General features: G+C 38.9%; 1 pseudogene; it reads right to left on the reverse strand.

Moving 5' to 3' along the window:
* Positions 1-14,710: 14,710 nt before the first annotated feature.
* On the reverse strand, positions 14,711-15,375 carry LOC147610951 (mitochondrial uncoupling protein 4 pseudogene; annotated as a pseudogene).
* Between the last annotated feature and the right edge of the window lie 3,914 nt (positions 15,376-19,289).

Here is a 19,289-nt window from a genome sequence, read left to right on the forward strand (position 1 = left end):
AGAAATCTGGTAGCTTTAGAACGGGATTGGTTACTAAGGCGGCAGTCTTCAGCTTATCAAAAGCACTCTGGCACCTGGCAGACCATTGAAACGGGATATTCTTCTTGAGAAGATTAGTCAGGGGGGAAGCTATGAGAGCATACTTTGGTATGAAAATTCTATACCAACCAGTCCATACCAAGAATCCTCTGACTTCTTTCACTGTCTTTGGTTCAGGCCAATCTATGACTTCTTGGACTTTAGCGGAATCTGGAGAAATTCCATCTTTGGATACCAGAAAGCCCAAGTATTCAACATGGTCGGTAGAAAAAGTGCATTTGCTCTTTTTTGCAAAGAGTTGGTGCATCCTTAGGATCTCAAGAACTCTTCTGACATGAGCTTCATGGTCAGCTGCATTCTTTGAGTAAATCAAAATATCATCAAAGAAAACAAGAACAAAATCATCTAAGTATTCTCTGAGAATGTCCTGCATTAATCGATTGAATGTAGCTGGTGAATTTCTCAATCCAAATGGCATGACAGTGAATTCATAATGCCCATACCAAGTATTGATGGCTGTCTTCTCGGGATATCTTGCTCATTAATCCTGATCTGATAATACCCTGATTTGAGATCTATCTTTGTGAAGATCTGGGCTTCACTTAGCCTGTCCAGAAGCACATCAATTCTGGGGATAGGATACTTATTCTTAACTGTCAGTAGTAGCTGATTGAGACCTCTGTAGTCCACATAGAGTCTTAGCGTTCCATCTTTCTTTTTTTGAAAGAGAATTGGCACACCCCAAGGTGAAACACTGGGTCTTACAAACCCTTGTTCTAACAATTGTCTAAGCTATTCCTTGAGTTCGATGGCTTCAGGAAAACTAGCATTTTGTACGTGCGCAGGGCTACTGGCTAAGCTCCGGGGGTCAATTCTATCACATGATCTACTTCCCAAATTGGAGGCATCTCTGTTAGATCTACTGGGAATAAATCATCATAATCACTTAACCATTGAGGCTCTTTAGCTTTTAACTTTGAGTCTACTGGATTCATTTTGACAACATAAATGAGCAGTTTCTTTCTAAGTCCTTTTAGTAACTTAGAAGTCTTTACTAACTGCAGACTTGGGGATCCTGAAATTCCAGTTCCTTGAACTTTATTTCCATGGAGATCACGGAAGAAAATGGTTCCATTATGATAGTGAATGTCAACTTGATTTTTATGGAGCCAATCTATTCCAAGGATCCCGTCGAAAACTCCCAAAGGTATAATGCTGAACTGACAGTCAATTAAATTTCCATCTAGATTGAATTGAATACGATCTGTCTCAAGAAGAGTGAAAAGAATCTTCCCACTTGCCAATTCAACTTGCATAGGTTTCCTTGATTTCTGATCTAAGATTGGCTTATGCAAGCATCCAGGGGAAATGAAAGAATGAGTACTGCCTGAATCAATCAAAAGCTTAAAAGCCTTACCTTGATACTCAGCTAGAGTATGAATGACAGAGAATTGACGGCTTGGCCCTTGGTTTTCAATTGCTGCATAAATCTGTCCTCTTTCTTCTTCCACTACTTTTGCTATTGTGACTGCTCTGGCTGTTGCAGTCTGAGGTGGAACTCTTTCTCTTTGGTTGCCCCAGTTCTGGGAAGGAGTTCTGAGGCTACTTTGGACAGAGGCAGATGGCTGAGCTGGAGTTCTCTTGGGATTGCCCTGATTTTGATGAGATAGACCCTGAGTTGACTGATAGGAAGGGGCTGGTCTCTGCACTCTCAGTCGTCCTTAACTTCCCTGTCCCCTTGACATGGCAGGAGTCGGGCTTGACCAAAACCTTGGCATTCAAAACACCGGTTCTCACTTCTGAGCTCATCCCTCTGAATTCTTGAAAGAGGTGGGACTCCTGAGAAAGTGTTCTATGGGAAGGGTCTTCCTTCACTTCTGAATCTCCCAGTATCCTGATTCTGAATTGGGCCTTGCTGCCTCTTTGGGGGAGGAAAGTTTCAAGTACTTCCTGGGGTTTGGAATCTTTTAAAGTTAAAGGGTGCACGCTTTGGTGGGACCTTTAACAACAAAGGCTTTGGTAGATTCTTTGCCATTCTTACTGCTTTGACCATTGAGACAAGTTTGGCATTCTTTACTAAGGTGTCCAATGGCTCGTTCATTCCTCGAATGAATCTGGCCTCAGCTGCTCTTCATCCAATTGCAGGGAATATTTGAGAAGAAGGGAAAAAGCTTGATGGTACTCTTCAATTATCCGGCTATCCTGCTTTATTTCAAGAACTCATTCATTTTAGTTTCAAGGAAGCCCGGGGGACAAAACCTCTTTCTGAGGTAAGCTTTAAGATCGGTCCAGGTCTGGGTATTTCGATCGAGACGGTTAGTCTCGCAGTGATTCCTCTAAACGACCCTGGCCGTTTCCACAATCTTTAACGTGGCGAGAGCCATCTTGCTTCTCTCATTGTAGCCACCAGTTACATCAAAGTAATCCTCCATTGCCTCAATCCACTTTTCCTACTTCACCTAGCTGCTCCCCTTCACCCTTGAAGGTACCAGGTTGGGATCTGTACAATATAGTACAAGAGAAAGAAAGAAGCATTCAACTAATCATAGATTAATCTACTTCAATGATGCTAAAATAGATTTAGAGAAAGAAGTGGAGCTATACTCATTGGAGCTTGATGCTCATTAGAGTACAATAGAGAGTTAGAGAGTTGCCATAGCTTGAGAGCTCAAGAGCTTCACTCAATAGCTTATGAGAATGGCCAAAAACGTCCCCTTTCTTTAGCTAACATCTCTTTTATAGAGATGTCACTAACCCTAACCCTAGGCCTCTTTCACACATGGGCGGACAACCCCATAAGTGAGCCTGGCTTAATACACTTAGAACTCTCATTTAGAACCCACATTGGCCTAAAACGATTTACATTGCACTTCGGCACAAAAATATGGAAAAATTATGTGCGTCTTTATGTTCCCATGGCTACAATCCCGCTCTCTCGCATTAATTGCTTCCGGCCTCCTTCCATAATCCGTGTTCCCTTGAGTGTTTCCGTGAAACATTCCCCCCTTCCTAGATCGCGCACGTCCTCGGGCACGGTAGAAACAAAAGTTGCAAAAAATAATGGAAGACAAGTAAAGCCTTTTATTGAAAAAAACCAGCAATGACAATCTCACACGTGAGCATGCAAGTGAAAGGCCGATTAGAGTTTTAAAGAGTGCTAAAAGAAGCGAGTAAAGACTAGTCAAAGTGAGACTAAGTGGTAGATAGTACTATGCAAAGGCAAGTGTGCTTGTACACCGCAGGTTATGACCGCAGTCTCAATGTCCTACAAGTGTTTAAGTTATTCCTAAGTGGCAACCCTACTCCTAAATATAAGTTATGGATATTGGACCTGTCTTCTTCTTCTTCTTCTTTTCTTTTTTTTTTAAGAGAAAGATTAAAGAGAATTAAAAGGCACTGTATTAGGAGAGAGACTATGGAATAGAAAAATCCGGAACATTGCAGAGTTGAAGGCTGGCTCTGGAGGATGTAAGCGCAGAATTCAAAAAGCACGGTATGACGATATCTCATTGTTAACTTCCATTAATGAGCATCCAAATTGTTTAAATGAATGAAGAAGCTCCAAAAAAATTCAATGTAAATCAATGAACTTTTAAAGGTGAGTTATAATTGTCTCATTGTATAATTGTAGATGTGTTTCTTTCGCCATTGACCTGAAGGGCCTGGAGTCCTAGGTTGGTAGCCGCCTAGCAATATCAAAGAATTTTGTTCCCTCGGTTAAGGCTCTTGTGCTTGGCTTGGATATGTGGGACTTTCAAAGAGATTTTCCTTGGATGAATATGATGCATATTCCTCCTCCACATAGCTTGGGTTTACCAAGTCTCTACACATATTTGAATTGTCGTAGTCAACAAACCTCATAGGAGCAGTCCCAGGAGCAGGAGGTTGAGCTCCAAGTATAGGTCGTGCTTGCTCTTGTGCCATCGGTGGCTTACATTCAAAATTAGTATACTGTTGATGCATTTGTGGAGCCAGTGCACCCCTTTGCTGCTCACGCTCTTGTCTCATTCTTGCAATGCGAGTACATTCCTGTGTGGTGTGGGTATAATTCCAAGCACATGCCTGGCATCACTTCTTTGTGGGTTGGTTTGTGACTAGAGGAGAAAAGGTATTACAGTGTCATGCTGAATCCCCATCAAGGAAAAAGCAGCAATGAATCTCTTTTCCAAAACTCGTAAAGAAGATTTGTCTGAAGCCTCTAGTGCCTGAAACCAAGCAAGGGCCTTTCCCTCAAGAGTGAGCCCAAATCCTTCAATTTGCGTATGCTTGTCAAACACTTGCTCAGCTCGAACTGCTTGCCTAAATGCTGCTACATGGTCATATGGATCTCCCGACCCTAGGTACTTCTTTACCAGTTTTTGAAGAGTTGATGGCCTAACTCGTCTTGAATACTCATCATCGGGCCTACGGCCTCTCACTCTTAGTGGTTCCTCTCTTTGGTAAGGTGGTCCATATGCATCCCAAATTGGTGTGGGTCCCCTATTACCTGCCTCACCAACCCCCTCCAAAGATCTTGTTATCCGCATTTCAGGAGGTGCATTTATGGGAGGCCGAGTTGGCTCCCCTACCCTCCGATTGTCATAGTGAGAGAAACGTTGTTGTGGTGTGATCTGTGGTCGCACTTTTGGTGTATGATAATATCTTGGTGCTAGAGTTGGGCTACTTGTAGTGGTCCACTTTGATATTGAGGGTCCCTCTCTAGTGAACTCTCGTAGGGGAGGAGCAACAGTTTCTCCAAGAAAGGCTGTCTCTCCTGGTTTAGCTGTATTAGTTGAGAACACTTCCATGAATAATGGTTGTCCTCTCCACGTGAGCTCATGAATCTCCTTCCAATCTAAGGTTCGGTATTCATTGGCCCATTCATCAACGATTCGGTTCTTGTATCCTCCAAGCTTCTCGACTACCACCACAAGTGCTAGAGAAAGATCTAGCTCTGGCAATCTAGTTGTGGCATAATATCCTTCTAAAGAGTCCTTATAGACCTCTTGAAGTGGGTCATCCTAAAAGACCTTTGTCACTAGAATTTGTCGTACAAACTCCCATTGGTTCTCAGCCCCCTGATCCATTTTGCTCTTGCCTTTCCTGTCCCTTTCCAAATTTAGATCTACAAAAAGTAAATCATCTATGGATGGCTTTGAGGACTGGGCATTGGATGGTCCAAGCATGTCCAGCTCAATGAGCCAATCATCTCTAGACTCCCTTGCTCCGGAAGGCTTCGATAAGTCTAGGAGCTCACTCTTAGAGAGTCCTCCTAATTTGTCTACATTCTCTGGATGATAGGTGACTTCGTAGCGAACATCATCTCCACCCATATACATGTTACCCTGGTCATTGACTACAGGTGCTCTATCAAGCTCTGAGAAAAAGTCCGCAATCTTAACGAGATACCGTTGTTGTGGATCCCTAAAGATCTCAGCTCCTTGAGCATTCGTGTAGGCATATTGAAGTCTCACATTGAGTGGTAACTCTATGGTGTCGGCTTCAAATGGATTAAAAGATCTTGTGGGTGTCCTATTTGGGGCTAAGGGATGACTATTTGACGGCCCTAGATTGTCCATAGACAATGAGCTAGTTGTCCTAGAAAGGGTATCAGATTGGGATTCGGAAAAGGTTTCAGCAATATCTGCCAAATTTCCTACCGATTGGGTCCCACTTTCTTGCGTAGGCACTCTAGAAGGTGCCCTAGACCCTATGGTAGTGTCTATATGACGTCCCGACCGCAAGTGCATAAGGTCAAATTTTAAGATTGTTTTTTTTTCAAAAAAATGTAAAAATTTTCAAGTTCGCTCAAACTTTGCCAGAACCCATTTTGAACCCCCTCGAACACATTAGGCCAAAAAAATAGCGTATTTTTTAGGATCAAAAATTGCCTAAAATTTATCGGTTTTCCATAATGAACTCACTATGGGAAAATGGTTCCGAGACCAAAATTTCGACGATGGGTGTTTTCTAACTCCTCTCGAAAAGTTAGATAACCTCCCAATTTTTTGCGGCAGAAAATAAAAAATTTTCCAGACTCCTTTATCCGGTGCGGTGGCAGTCTTTATGGTGCGGTGTGTGGGTCTCTCCGCTCGGTGCGCTGTTCACGCACAAGCGCCTTCTTTTATTATTATTTTCTTTCTTTCTTTTTTTGAAGTACGTGCTCAATGCGTGTGCAGGGAATTCAATGCGTGTGCAGCTGTGAGATTTGCAGCGAATTCGAAATGTTCAATCTTCATGTGTGTATAGATTTCAGTTTCTCTACAGGTGCAGGTTTAACAGAGAACTAAAATGCACAAAATTAAAGATGCAAAAAACTAAGTTAAGAACAGAAAATAAAACGAACATGCAGAAAATTGAAACTATAAAAATTAACCTCAGACAGCAAAAATTATCCTCAAACAGAATAACAGAAATGCAAATCAGGCCTCTCTCTTTCGCACACAAATTGAAATTGGCAGGTTTAGCGCCTACCTCCAATCCTTCCCGTGTGTTGAATCCTTGTCTTGACCTCAAGGGAGAGGCGTAGCTAGCCAATCGCACTCAAATTGCAAGACAATAAAGAGAATTTAACAAAAGATTAGCCTTAAATAAATACCAAAATTAGTCCCAAAGCCTGGTCTCCTATCCAACGGTTTTGCAACCGATTGGAGCTTAACAAGGAGTGGTAGTGTGTGTATGCTGCTCAACTAATGTAGGCAATCGTTCCCCGACAGCGGCGCCATTGAAGAGCGGTTCTCTCTACCGTGCAATATAGTGCTCACTACCGATCAACAAATGTGTTAAGAAACACAATGTCAATCCGAGGACTCGACCTGATTAGTGCATGAAGGCTTATCCCTTGAGGGAGAGCTCACATACACGAACCACCACTTGACGATTCAACCATTCAACACCTCAATCAATCTCTCAATTCCTTAAACCCACAACACTAATCAAGAGAACAAGCAATGCATGGCAATCTCTTAATCCCATTTAAACATTGATTAAATCTTAGCTTTCCCTAATGCCAGCAAACCGATAAGCGTGCATCTACTAACCCACAAGCTTAAGCAAGCATAGAATGTAACATTCACAAACCCACAAGCTCATAGAGAGAGTCTATCTAGAATAACTCATTGCCATGAAGTGGGCAAGAGCTTGCATCAATGGAGACTACACTACAAGCATGCATACACAAGAGAAAGAAAGAAGCATTCAACTAATCATAGATTAATCTACTTCAATGATACTAAAACAGATTAAGAGAAAGAAGTGGAGCTATACTCATTGGAGCTTGATACTCAATCATTAGAGTACAATAGAGAGAGAGTTAGAGAGTTGCCATAGCTTGAGAGCTCAAGAGCTTCACTCAATAGCTTATGAGAATGGCCAAAAACGTCCCCTTTCTTTAGCTAACATCTCTTTTATAGAGATGTCACTAACCCTAACCCTAGGCCTCTTTCACACCACATGGGCGGACAACCCCATAAGTGAGCCTTGCTTAATATACTTAGAACTCTCATTTAGAACCCACATTGGCCTAAAACGATTTACATTGCACTTCGGCACAAAAATATGAAAAAATTATGTGCGTCTTTATGTTCCCATGGCTACAATCCCGCTCTCTCGCATTAATTGCTTCCGGCCTCCTTCCATAATCCGTGTTCCCGTGAGTGTTCTCGTGAAACACAAGGCTTTTCGAACATCTGGATCTAACTCTCCATCATTGGTTAGAGAATCCGGTTGCCTTGCACGGGCCGTGCGCCTCATGAGTCTGGCAAAACGAGATTTTCGTCAACTTAACTTTGACAACAGATTTATGAATATTTAATTTTTGGGATTTATTCTTTAAACAGATAATTATTTCATCATACATCATGAAACAAGATTTACTCTGATAATTTTATTAACCATATTCACAATTATGAAAACAATTTAGAATTTTTTTGCAAAACATCGTTTATTATCAAAAGTTTTCAATATATACATAGAGCATCACGGCTCCCAAAATCACTGCCTCAATCGTATATGCATAAAGAAATAAAACTGCGAAGGAGACATGCCATGGTACACACGATTCATTACAGAAAGAGGTGTTGTATTTCTACTTCTAGGGATAAAGCGGCTAAGAAGCCTAAAAACTCGGCATGAAATTCTGAGGTTCCTGGGTGAATGATCAAAGAGTTGTACATGATGAACAAGCCCTAGCCTCATTAGAATCATGGCTAAGGAAATATTTTGCATGAGCCTCTGACGCTGACTGGTACTGACATTAATACATCGTCCTCCCAGAGAACCACATATATTGACGTCGCTCAAGAGGATCAGGAAAGTAAAGACTCTCAAAATGATGTGCGATTCTCACTCTGCTTACTCAAGTCATAGCAGAGTTGATGAGGTGCTCAAATGCAAAGGCTATCATATCCTGATTCTCGGAGAGTTCAAGAATGCCAGATAGATTTGGGGTATCCATCTATAAATTTTCAATTCAATTTATGAGTTTCCAATATTTGAAGTTCATTCAATAGAAATTTAACAAGCGAAAACATTATTTCCTAGATTTACTTTAAAAGTTTAAGCAATTTCTGATGCTGTTACGTAAATTTACAACAGTGCTCTGATACCAACTGCGAGATCCCATTGCCCCCTCTGCGCACCGGATTCTCGATTGCTGGTGGCAGTGGAAGTAGCTCCCTCTTGCGCGGGGCAAGGTTTTCCACTCGAGGCCTCGCCCTCGAATGTCCGGGCACGAGACTAAGCTGGTGGTCATTCCGAAAATCGAAACCGGGAAAATTTCCTATGCTTGGAAAACGGGGACTCCACAATTTATTTTCTTAATGAATTTTTCTAACGAGGTCAAGATACTGAACTAACCTTCATCTGAATAAACCAGATAGAAGGGAAACTATTACAGACTTAACTTGAAGGGATCAACGCTTTTTTCCTAATTGAATCACGCACAGCCGTTGATGTATTCATTTGAGAAGTCTTCAGGTTATTATTTAACTATTCAAGTTCTAAGCGTACTCCTATTAATCAATTTTATTATTAAAACTCTACTGATTCCAGCCTAACCGGCCCATGGGTTAGCCACCGCCCAACCACTGGAATTAGTAGAACTAGACAAGTACTCATCACCAACCCATAATTGAATGCATTTCTTAACTTTTGCTTTAGAATACAGATACGCACACACTCCGCTTTAAACTTTAATTTATAAAACAATCCATTGACAAACAATTATTGGTTACAGATGTCATAACTCAAAATTTCCATTCAATCCTTGTTTCTCACAAAACAGTATCACTCTGGACTCTCCGTTGAGACCAGCAAGTCAGCCAACGAGATCCAGCAACAACAGATTACAATAAGTTTCTCATCATCATACATATATATATCTTCCACGACATATGCATGGGTGTCCTAAGCACCACGAGCCCGTGCATCACCTGGTCAGAACCCTCCAGGATCCTCCTTAGGTGTCCTAGCACTTCACTCAGGGACCGCTTCGTTGGCCCTCGCCTATCGTACCGAAAGCACACCATACGCAAGCTGATCAAGACCTGGGCAGGTTTTTGCTGCGTGAGTCGTCCTTTCAACACTCCCCGCCAGCTGTTGCAATCAAACTTCCCTTAGAAAACACATATAGCAAATGCTCCCTCTAGCATTCTGGCGTAAGACAACCCTTTAAGAAAACAGGGTTTCTATGCAAGTTTTTAGTTTTGATTCTCTTTTGAATACAATGAGTATATCTTAATTCCGTATCCCAAGACTTCTAGATCAGAGGTCTGGATTCCCAAGCAGAATTGCTCGAATTCTGAATTCTTGATCCTCATATCAAAATCAAAGGTCTCAACTTAGTTTCAGATTCGGTGGGTGATTTGAGTGTAGATTACTGAACTGGTCACATCGTCTTTTCTTGAAACTAATGGAGTTACGTCTTGGTCATAGTCTGATTCAGGGTTTGAGTCTGGAAAGGTTCTCCCTAAACTATCTTTCTCGAACGATAATATTTCAGTTACTACTTTACTGAATTTCATTCATTGAGTATTTTGCTTAATTGAATTCAAAACTAGTCACGAATTCTTATGAGGAATAAATTAATCATTTATCTAAAATTCTAACTTCGATAGTTTTTCTGAATTTTCTCATAACCATCCTACAGAATATGAAACGATATAATTTTCCTTCACTGAGTATTTACTTATTCATTTTCCAATATTCATGGGATTTAAACATAGGATTAGAGAGAACTCTTATTTTGATATAAAAATTATGTATGCATCTATTTATGCATAAAATCCAACTTCTATGGAAATAACACTTTTATATAAAAGAAAAATCCTTATGCATCTATTTATGCATTAAAAAATTAATTTTGATTAAAGTAACACTTTTATAATAAAAAAATTCTTTTATGCATCATTTTATGCATAAAAATCAATATTGGTGAAAGCAACAATTTTGCAATAAAAAAAATTCTTTTATGCATCATTTTATGCATAAAAAAAATTCTTTTATGCATCATTTTATGCATAAAAATCAATATTGATGAAAGTAACACTTTTATAATTAAAAAAATTATTTTATGCATCTATTTATGCATAAAAATCAATATTGATGAAAGTAACACTTTTATAATAATAAAAAATTCTTTTATACATCATTTTATGCATAAAAATCAATATTGATAAAAGTAACACTTTTAATTAAAAAAATCTTTTATGCATAAAAATCAATATTGATGAAAGTAACACTTTTATAATAAAAAAATCTTTTATGCATCATTTTATGCATAAAAATCAATATTGATGAAAGTAACACTTTTATAATTAAAAAAATTCTTTTATGCATAAAAATCAATATTGATGAAAGTGACACTTTTATAATAAAAAGTTCTTTTATGCATCATTTTATGCATAAAATTCAATATTGATGAAAGTAACACTTTTATAATAAAAATTTCTTTTATGCATCTATTTATGCATAAAAATCAATATTGATGAAAGTAACACTTTTATAATTTAAAAAAAAATCTTTTATGCGTCTATTTATGCATAAAAATCAATATTGATGAAAGTAACACTTTTATAATAATAAAAATTCTTTTATGCATCTATTTATGCTCGGTCTTTTAAGCCAAGAGCATTGGTTTATTTAAAAGTTCCTAAAGATTCTCAGACTTTGTCAACAAGAAAGTGCTCAAAATTATCTCCTAGATATTGCAGTCCATTTCGAGTTATACGTCGGATTGGTATGGTTGCATATGAACTAAAACTACCTCCCCATGTCAGAGTTCATCCAGTCTTTCATGTCAGTAGACTGAAAGAGAAGTTGGGAGGTGAGGATAATACAGTTACTCCTCAAGAACTTGTTGAAGTTAAAGATTTGTATTATGTTCCACCACATGAGCCTGAAAAGGTACTTGAATTCAGGGGAAGGAAACTTCGTAGTCGCCTAATCCTTGAGGTTAAAATTAAGTGGAAAGACAAAGAAATCGAGGATTCGACTTGGGAGTCAGTTGAGAACGTTCAGCGCAATTTCCTTATTTTCATTATTACATTGCAAGAGTGCAATGTTTTGAGAGAGAGGAAGTATGTTATGTGCACATTATATGTGCATATACTAGGAGGCTAACCCACCCTAGGCATGTGAACATGGGAGCATGGGAACATGCTCTAATGGGGCAAGGGTTAGGTCTAACCTTGGATTGAGATTAGGGTCATACAACCAAGGGTCACACATGGAAATGGAAGATCAAGAGTCACTCTGGAAATGGAAGGTCAAGGGTCACTCTGGAAATAGAAAGGTCAAGAGTCACTTGAGAGCTCTCCTATAAATAGGAGCATGGGGCACTCTCAAGGGAGGTTCTCTTGGGTAGAGCCTTGTGTCCACTCTCTTGCCATTTCACACTAGAGCTATGTGCTACTGGAATGAAGTTATATCTCTAAGGTAAGGTATGTGGTACTTCATTGTATTTATGTGTGCACCCTTGGGCTCGGGGATGGTCAGGTGGTTAAGTATATGCATGGTTCATGCATGTTTATACATGGTTATTAGCTAGAGAGATCTTAGGGTTTTAACAGTAGTGGACCTAGAGAGTTCTCTAGAACTAGATCTAGTGTTAGTCCATAGTCAAGAAGATTAAGGAAAGATGCAAGGAATGTAGATACATCATCTTGTGGTACTATAGGTGTTAGTACATATGTATCACCATATAAAGGGAAGAAAAAGATAGATCAACCTTTTGTTAATCTGTAAGCAAGTTACTCTTGTGTAGAGATAGTGACTCTAGTGGCTCCAAGCAAAGCCTTGGTGAGGAGCTTAGCATTCTATCAATGGTGCACAAAGTGTTTTGAGGACACTCGACAGTGATCCAAGTGTACGTAAGCCTACTTGGGTTAGATTCCTTGTTGATGATAGGTTGAGATATGATGGATATACAACCCATTACTATGTTTACATGGTTAAATCAATCCAAGAGATAGAGCCCACTTGTTTTTAGTAGGTACTTGGGAATCAAAAATGGGAAGATGTGGAAGCCATCACCCAGGCAGGTCATCAATGTCCACAGCACTAGTTGAGCTCGATATCTCAACAAACAATAATGGACACCTTGAACATCTTGGACTTCTTCTGGCTAGGAAATTGAGGGGTATGGTCACCAAGGGATCTTGGTGGAGGGAGATTTTCTTTATTGCCCTCTCTCTCTACTTCAACAATATCTCTCTACCTATTGCCACCACCATCTCCGCCCACCCCAGCCCACACCACCAACCTTGCTCCTTTCTTTCTCTCTCTATCTATTACCACCATCCCTTCCTCTCCCTCCCTCCTTTTCACTCTCCCACTCTCTCTCCCTCTCCTTTTCCATCCTCTTTTCTCCCCCTCTCTCACTCTCCTTCATCTCCCTCTCCCTCCCTCCCTCCCTTTCACTCTCCCCCTCTCACTCTCTCTATCCTTCTCTTTACTCAATATCTATCCCCCCCCCCCCTCTCTCTCTCTCTCTCTCTCTCTCTCTCTCTCTCTCTCTCTCTCTCTCTATATATATATATATATATATATATATATATATATATATATATATATATATATATATATATATATATATAATCCTTCTCTTTGCTAACTCTCTCTATCCTTCACTCTCTTTGGTAGCTCTCTCTATCCTTCCCCTCTCTCTCTCTCTCTCTCTCTCTCTCTCTCTCTCTCCTTCATTTCCCTCTCCCTCCTTCCCTTTCACTCTCCCACCCTCCTCCCTCCCCCCTCTCTCTCTATCCTTCTCTTGGCTCTCACTTGCTCTCTCTCTCTCTCTCTCGATCCTTTTCTTTACTCACTCTCTCTCTCTCTCTCTCTCTCTCTCTCTCTCTCTATCCTTATCTTTGCTCACTCTCTGTATCCTTCTCTCTCTTTTGTAGCTCTCTCTCTCCTCTCCCTATCTCTACCTCTCTATCATTCTCTTTACTCACTCTCTCTATCCTCTCCCTGACTCTCTTCTCTACCCTTGTCTTTGTCACTCTATTTGTCTTTCTGTCCTTCTCTTTGCTCTCTCTCTCTCTCTCTCTCTCTCTCTCTCTCTCTCTCTCTCTCTCTCTCTCACACACACACACACACACACACACTCTCTTTCTGGCCTTCTCTTTGCTCACTCTCTATATTTCCTTATCATTTCTCAACACAACATACTTAACTCATGTTTTGTGTACAGATCCTCGAGTCTACAAACTCTTCACTATCTTATTCATCCACACAATATAGAAAATCTTGATTTTTTATTGGTTTGTATAACATGTCATAGATAAACATCGTTGCAACTATGAATGATGTCTTATTTGTAAAATCTCAACATGCATTGCTCTCGCCCTCTTTCTCTCTTTTTTAATATGAAAAATAAGATCATGACACAATCATAAACAATTGCTAAACCCAGTCACTTGAATATTCACAAATAAATATGTTTATTACACTACAATGAAATCTTCATCAAAACATCCTCCACTACATCCTCTTCGAGATCAATATACAAACAATATTCATGTCTAATTTTTATGCTACCATAGCACAATCTCCACATCTAGCATAACGCTTTACTATCACTTGGCCTTGCTTTACATGATGCTTCAATATCTTCTATCGACATGCCAGCATCTTCTATTGACACGTTAACATGACCAAGTGGTAAAATAATTCCATGAATAGTATCCACAATGGAGTCTATATGTAAAATGGTCCCAATAGTTATTTTGGTACCATTGAACATCAAAGACACTCGTGTCCCTCTTTGGAATTAAGAAGACGCCATGTAAAAAAGAAGACGAACAAGTAGCACAAGAGAGAAGAGATAGATTACCAAATAAAATCACTTGTTGAAAGGAGATTGAACAAGGAAAAAAGAGTCCTAAAGGACATAAGAAAGAGATATAAATAGAGAGAAAAAATAAAATTTTAAAATAAAATTTTAAAATTAATGTTTTGAAAAAAAAAAGAGAGGAAAGAAACAACAAAAAGAAAAAAGAAAAGAGAGGAGAGAAAAAGGAATAGAAAGAGGACAAAGGTCACCCTTAGTGGGGGGTGGGATACCCCCACCAACTAAGGTTGCCCTTAGTTGGGGGGCTCGCTAAGGGAGACCGTCGCCTTAGTGAGGGCAACGGGTGAGGGTCGCCCTTAGTGTCTTGAGGAGGCGGTCAAGCACCCCTTTGTAGGCGGCCTCTTAGCCCACAACCTCTATCTTCATGTTCATGATGCGTGTCTTGACGACATCGATGGTATTCGAGGCCACAACAAGTGACAGACAAGCCCCGCTATGCAGCTAGCGGCGACGTGAGTGGTTAGCCCGTCCTTCATTAAGTGGCTTTGAATGAGGCTCTCGTTGGCCTGCTGGTCGTAGGTGGTGAGCTGTGAGGCGGTCACTACCATGACCCGCTAGACAATGAGGGAGGAGCCCCCGGCCCTCCTTCCGCACCATTCTAGCCAACACGTCCCCCACGCCGAATCAATTGCACCTCTGTTGGGCGGCCTGCATCCTCACCATGGCCACATCCACTGGGTTCCCCACCGCGGCTCCAAGAACCAGGCCAGCTTCAATCTTTTTCGCGACCAGAAAACTCCCTTCCAAAGAGGGTTTGCTCCATTTCTGCTTGAGCAGCTCGTAGAGGCCCATGCACATATTGGTGGAGTAGAGGCATTGTCTGAGCACAGTAGCGGAGATCCCTGAAAACAGCGCCTGCAGGCCCTCCCCGCCTGTGCAATTTGGACGTCGACGCCGATTGGAGGACCCGAGGCAAAGCGCAGAACCACTATGTGGCTGGACGAGGACACCAAGGAAAGAGCTGGTGCGGCTAGACGTTGAGGGAGGCTTTCACCCTGCAGCTGCATGCGAACCTTTGATGAGATCGAGGCACCACCACCGAGGCTAGGCCGCCTTCCACGAACCCTTTGACGCCCATGGCAAGGTCAGCACAAGGAACAAGCTGCGACCCAAGGGGGTGTGCCGCCCCCTCACCCTCACTAAGGGAGATGCTCACTAAGGCGATCGTTGCCTTTAGTGAGGGCCCTTACTATCGCCCTTAGTAGGCTGAGGGGTGGCACCCCAAACTAAGGGTCTTGGGAAAGGAGGCGGGCTTCTCAGACGCAAGGGGATTCATCAAAACCATCATTGCTATCATCATCAAGCCATGGGTCTACTCTTTCTTTATCTTCTCTGTAGGATCTCACTGTTCCCTCCGCACATCGGATTCCCGGTAGCTGGCAACGGAAGCAACTATCTCATGCGCGGGGCACGGTTTCTCACTCGGGACCTCACCCTCGAATGTCTGGGTACGAGACTAAGCTGGTGGTCATTTCGAAAATCGAAACCGAAAAATTTTTCATGCTCGAAAAACGGGGATAATTTTACCATTTTGAATTTCTTAAAACGAATTTTTCTAACGAGGTCAAGATACTGAACTAACCTTCATCTAAATAAACCAAATAGAAGGGAAACTATTACAAACTTAACTTGAAACACTTTTTTCTTAATTAAATCAGGCACAGCCGTTGATCTATTCATTAGAGAAGTCTTCAAGCTTTTATTTAACTACTCAAGTTCTAAACGTATTCTTATTAATCAATTTTATTATTAAAACTCTACTAATTCTCCTAACCCTATCCGGCCCATGGGTTAGCCAACCGTCCAACCACTGGAATTAGTAGAACCAGACAAGTACTCACCCACCCATAATTAAATACCTTTCTTAACTTTTGCTTTAGAATACAGATACGCACACACTCCTCTTTAAACTTTAACTTTTAAAACAATCCATTGACAAACAATTATTGGTTATAGATGTCATAACTCAAAATTTTCATTCAATCCTTGTTTCTCACAAAACAATATCACTCTGGACTCTCCATTGAGACCATCAGGTCAGCAAAAAACGAGATCCAGAGCAGATTATAATAATTTTCTCGTCATCATACATATATATATCTTTCACGACATACACATGGGTGTCCTAAGCACCGCGAGCCCATGTATCGCCTGGTCAGAACCCTCCAAGATCCTCCTTAGGTGTCCTGGCACTTCACTCAGGGACCTCTTCGTCGGCCCTCGCCCATCGTACCGAAAGCATACCATTTTTCACCATACCTAAGCTGGTCCTCAAGACCTGGGTAGGTTTTTGTCGCGTGAGTCATCCTTTGAACACTCCCCGCCAGCTGTTGCAATTAGAAAAACACATATATCAGTAAGACAGAAAACAGGGTTTCTATGCAAGTTTTCAGTTTTGATTTTCTTTTGAATACAATGGGTATATCTTAAATCCATATCCCAATACTTCTAGATCACAGGTCTAAAATTCCAACAGAATTTTCTGAATTATGTAACCTTGATCCTCAGATCAGAATCAAGGGTCTTAACTTGATTTCAGATTCGGTGTGGGTGATTTGAGTGAAATTTTTCTGAACTGGTCACATTGTCTTTTCTTGAAATTGACAAAGGAGATTAAGTCTTGGTCATAGTCTGATTCAGGATTTGAGTCTGGAAAGGTTCTTTCTAAACTAACTTTCTCGAAGGGTAATATTTCAATTACTACTTTACTGAATTTCAATCATTGAGTATTTTGCTTAACTGAATTTAAAACTAATATGAGGAATAAATTAATCATTTATCTAAAATTTCGACTTCGATAGTTTTTTTTAAATTTTCTCATTACCATCCTAGAGAATATGAAACGGTAGAATTTTCTCTCACAGAGTATTTATTTATTCATTTACCAATATTCATGGGATTTAAACATAAGGTTAAAGAGAACTCTTATTTTGATATAAAAAATTCCGTATGCATCTCTTTATGCATAAAATCTAACTTCTATGAATTTAACACTTTTATATAAAAGAAAATACTTTTATGCATCTATTTATGTAAAAAATTTAATTTTGATGAAAGTAACACTTTTATAATAATAAAAAATTCTTTTATGCATCATTTTATGCATTAAAAATCAATATTGGTGAAAGTAACACTTTTATAATGAAAAAATTCTCTTATGCATCATTTTATGCATAAAAATCAATATTGATGAAAGTAACATTTCTATAATAATAAAAATTATTTTCAATATGCATCTTTCTATGCATAGAATTTAAACCTAATGAAAATCACTCTTTTATAATAATAAAAAATAACCAATATGCATCTTTCTATGCATAGAATTTAAATCTAATGAAAATCACTCTTTTATAATTAAAAAAAATAACCAATATGCATCCTTCTATGTATAGAATTTAAATCTAATGAAAATCACTCTTTTATAATAAAAAAATAACCAATATGCATCTTTCTATGCATAGAATTTAAATCTAATGAAAATCACTCTTTTATAATAAAAAATAACCAATATGCATCTGTCTATGCATAGAATTTAAATCTAATGAAAATAACTCTTTTATAATAAAAAAATAACCAATATGCATCTTTCTATGAATAGAATTTAAATCTAATGAAAATCACTCTTTTATAATAATAAAAAATAACCAATATGCATCTTTCTATGCATAGAATTTTAATCTAATAAAAATCACTCGTTTATAATAAAAAAATAACCAATATGCATCTTTCTATGCATAGAATTTAAATCTAATGAAAATCACTCTTTTATAATAAAAAATAACCAATATACATCTTTCTATGCATAGAATTTAAATCTAATAAAAATCACTCTTTATAATTAAAAAATAACCAATATGCATCTTTCTATGCATAGAATTTAAATCTAATGAAAATCACTCTTTTATAATAATAAAAATAACCAATATGCATCTTTCTATGCACAAAATTTAAATTTTAATGGAAATAACACTTTTATAATAAAAAAATTTCTACTATGCATTTTTCTATGCCTAGAATGAAAATAACACTTTTAGAATACACAAATGGTGGGGATTACTCTTTTTGAATAATAAAAGATAAAACTTATTTCACAAAATTTAAGAAAATTTTACCATAACCTCCTTTGTATGGCTGATCATTTTTTATTTTTTCTATCCTCAAGTTACTTAAAAATTATCCCAAATGGTTTAAAGCATTCTAAACTAATCAAATTTCACTTTTAAAAGAGAAACAATATGAAAAGTTTAATTCTAACAATTTGATTACTTATCTAGGATAAAGAAAGGCTGAATTTAAGAATGAAGAGAGGGGAAAAGCCTTTCCAACAAGGCATAACATCATTTTTTCATTTTAAAGAAAATAAAAATTAGAAAACCATTAAAAGGAATAAAGAAAACGTAGGATTTCTAGCTTACTTGAATTTCTGTGAGCTTGGTTTGAGGGATCTACTCTTGTTTGCAACAAGAGTGGCCACCAATTCTTTTGAGAAGAGGGAAAAGTCAAAAACTAATGAATTATCAATAAATTTACTATTTTTGGCTCTGGGGTGGAGTAGAGTAACACTGCATAAAACACTATTAAGCTTCTACAAAGGGAAAGGCTTCTATTTATAGAAAAAAGTGAGCGTCTAACCAAGCAAACTGATTCTAGAATTTTCTAGATCAATTTGGTCAATTTTTCACCATTTTTGTGTCAGTTTAGCTTACTTTTTGAAACTAGACTTGAATTAGGAGAGAGGAGAGATGAAACTAGACTTGAATTAGGAGAGAGGAGAGATGAAATATCTCAATATTTGAGAATTTAAAACTCCACCACACATGTGAAATAGGTGCCTCCTTCATGAGGGAAAATCCCCACTCTGGAGGTGTCAAAATTTTATTTTTTTAGTATTTCCTTTGGTCCTTCGTCCACTCTTCATCTT

The sequence above is a fragment of the Cibotium barometz genome, chromosome 48 (assembly GCF_041138505.1).
Source record: "Cibotium barometz isolate CiBa-2024 chromosome 48, ASM4113850v1, whole genome shotgun sequence".
Lineage (NCBI taxonomy): Eukaryota > Viridiplantae > Streptophyta > Polypodiopsida > Cyatheales > Cibotiaceae > Cibotium > Cibotium barometz.